Below are 3,699 nucleotides of genomic sequence, written 5' to 3'. Positions count from 1 at the left end.
TTGAAAATATAAACTTTTATATTTAGACTGCAAACTTTTCAAAATATAAAAAGTTATCGAGGTGAAAAAACATAAACTTTGATTTTTCTTTTCGCATTAGAGAAAATTTCTACATAAAAAATTTTGGTGTCTTCCTTGTAAGTTGCTTGATTATTTTTAGGTGAGTTTATTTTTTATGCTAATTTGACTATTTAATTTGCACAAAAAAATGATAGATTTCGCAATGTGTTTAAAATTGGTATTCAACGGTATCCATAACAAAATCTACGATCACCGAGCATTCACAAAGAAGACATTAATAATAGATTTTTTTTTTTTTTTTTCCTGCCCATATTCCGCCATTAACTGTGCTGAAACCCATTACCCATTGCCTCATAAAATGGCCTACTAATCATGTATGCAGTAGTTTTAACTACAGTATACAAGTCAGATCCTACTATGATCCAATATACAAGTCAGATCCTACAATGATCCTAGACCCAACCGGTCGATTTGCTCTAAAGTTGCATTTGGAGGCATAAAATCCTAAACACAGTATTAGTTTCGGTCCACTTAACAGGAGCCACCATGTCATTGTCGGTGAGATGCTCTCGAAACATCTCCTATAATAGGTTATCCCATTAAGCCCACGAGGCCAAGATTTAGAAAGCTCTTATTTTGATGGATAAGTTATGGCCCAAAGGAAAAGAGAACAATAACAACAACAATAATAATAATAAGAAGCAGAAGAAAGAACAATAATTTTTTTTTTTTTTTTTTTTTTCAAATATAGGTTGACTTGGCTCTTATAATGTCCAGAACAATTTTCTTATAATGTCCAGAACAATTTGGCTTCAGAACAATATTTAGATCTAAATACATGTATGCAAACTCAGGATTTATCATGTTGACCTCTTTCTTCTAATAACGAATATTAGAAGCTCTTTTCTTGGTATTATTGTTTCATCTTTTTGTTAGTATTGAAATCAAGAATTAAAGACACTGGAAGCTCTCTTTTGAGTCTTTTTTTTTTTCTTTTTCTTTTTTTCCATTGTCATTGATCATTTATTTTCCATCTTTTATGTGTTCTTAATACGTTTCGCCTATATATTACCTTGAAAAAAAGTTGAAACTGTTCGACATCAAATTGAATTGTTAAAAGAAAGTGAAGGGAGTGGAAATGAAAAAGAAAAGGAAAAGGAAGGGTTGGCTTAGTTGTCAAGGTTTGTGGCCGTATGAATTATCACCTTTTAGATCTCAAGTTTAAGATTTGCTGAGTGTAAACTCTATTTCAAGTCACACCTATTTTTGTAAAAAGTCAATGATTTAAGCAATATATGGGTCGCAGATTTATTTTGGAGGGATAAGTTCGAAGGACCTTTCTTTGTGAAAATTTCCTGTCATAAATAAATAATAAAGTTGTGGGGCCATGCGAGCATGAATTTCAATTGGGGTTAGTTGGCTTTCGACCTTTTCCGCAGATTTCTCTATCCAAGACGGATCAAGATAGCCCAACTTCACCTGTTGTCTGTTGATGGTTCAACATTGCTAATTATTCGTACATCCGGTATTTACTAAGACTACTACGTGGCACACAAGGGCGGATGGAGGGGGTCGATAGGGGTAAATGACCCCAGCAAGCATTTTCTGGACAAAAAATAATAACGTCTCATGTGGTCCAATTTTTCTATAAAATTGTCATGTCCATTCTTAAGACAAACAAGAAAATGTCTCATGAACTTGACTTGTGAATTGAACCACTTAAATGCTCCAAACCTCCAGCTATACAAATAAAAGTACTATTTTTTTTTTCTTTTTTTTAGAAATTTCACGTTTATCTCAAATTATCACTCTCTTACTCAATAAATAATATCTTCTCAAACTTTCTCAAACTTTTAATTAGAAAAATATTATTTTCAAACTATCAAAAAATTGTCAGTCTTTTTAAGAAGAGAAAAAAACAAAAATAACTATAAATTTTTGTCAATAAGACAAATACCCATACAAATTTGAAAAAAAATAAAAAAAAAATCTTTTAAAAAACAATTTTTTTCATTTTCATTTTTTTTTTTAGTTTTTTTTTTACAAAAAATTATTTTTACATTTATGAAGGGTATTTTCGTCATTAGTAGAGACATTGACATTTTTTGGTAGTTTGGAGAAACATTGTCAATTGAGTCGGTGTTTGAGGAGGAATGTAGACTTTAATTACTTTTTTTTTTAAAAAAAAAAAAAAACTACGAAAGTAAATTAAAAAAAAAAAAAAAATAGCATGAGATTTGATTTGTTTAGGAAAAAAGCACGACACATGACGTGACATGAGTAGGGTTATAAACAAACAAAGCTACCCATGAACTCACTCAAGCTTAGCTTGATAAAACTCGACTTATGCTCAACTCGATTATTAAATGAATCAATCGTAGATATGAAACTATACTTTTTTAAAAAAAACAAAAAAACAAATAAGGGAAAATGGGTTACATGAGATCAAACAACAACAAAGAGATGGGCACCCCAACAATAAAGCTCAAATAAAAAATACAGTATAAATTCAAAGTAAACTATATCTCACTACTAACCTCATCTTCTATCTTATCGTAAGGAAATCTAGAAGGCCACTTGGAGAGATGGAATTAGTCTTGTGCGGGAAAATAAAATGACAAAATGTCATTTTCTCTCTCATAATCTTATTACTGAGTCGAGCCGAGTGCCATTACAGGGTTTTTTCCTTAGCGAGCCAAGTCGGGATTCCTAAGCTTGTCACGAGCTTGAGCTTAACTCGAGCTTTTGTACATTGCGAACGAGCCGAGCTTGTGCCTTTACAGTGTCGTGAGTAGCATTAAAAGTGCTTTAAAATATAAATTGCATTTATACTTGTCAAAAGTAAAAGGCTACTTTTGTAAAAACAAAATAATAATAATAAACTAGAATGTTGCTACAGATCTAAGGTAAGGGTTGCAATTTGTGTTTGCGTGTTAGGTTCGGATCGGTTTGAGACAAGTGTATCAATTATCAATGTCAATTTTAACATGATCCATTTAATTAAACATATCAAACTATTTAACCTTAACCATTTAATTTTGTATTGGGCTTGTGTCGAGTTTATGGGTCATGTTAAAAATTGCTCGTTATTATGTTGCGTGTTAAGTTTGGATTGTGTTGAAACATGGTTATAAGACTATATAACTTAAAATTAACCTGACCTATTTAATTAAACGGGTCAGACTCCTCAACCTTAACCTTTTAATTTTATGTTGGGATCATGTCGAATTCGCGGATCATGTCAAAAATTGTTAGGCTAACCTAAAATGAACAATTCCTTAGAAAAGAAAAAAAAAAAAAAATTGTCATTTTACAAAAGTTTTGGACAATTGTTTTACAAGACTTTGCCGCTGACGTAGCTTTAAAGAATTATTTGCACCTAAAAATATTTGAACCTTAAACCTGATAAAATTAATCACTAAATTTCAAAGCCTTCACCAATTGATCCAATCCTTTGAGATTATTCTAAGATAATATTGTACTTGAAATGGGTTGAACCCCACGAGTTCATTACTTCTGTTATAGAGATAAATAGTATTGCCATTTTGGTCGAGGGCTGAGGGCATTACGCATTTTGTCCTCCATCGATCACGAATGTTCTAGCTATGACTTCAGCCACAATGACGCCAATTGGCAAATTGCACAACTACCGGATAATGGATATATATATATCTCAAT

The sequence above is a fragment of the Corylus avellana genome, chromosome ca1 (assembly GCF_901000735.1).
Source record: "Corylus avellana chromosome ca1, CavTom2PMs-1.0".
NCBI lineage: Eukaryota > Viridiplantae > Streptophyta > Magnoliopsida > Fagales > Betulaceae > Corylus > Corylus avellana.
This window is presented reverse-complemented; position numbering follows the sequence as displayed.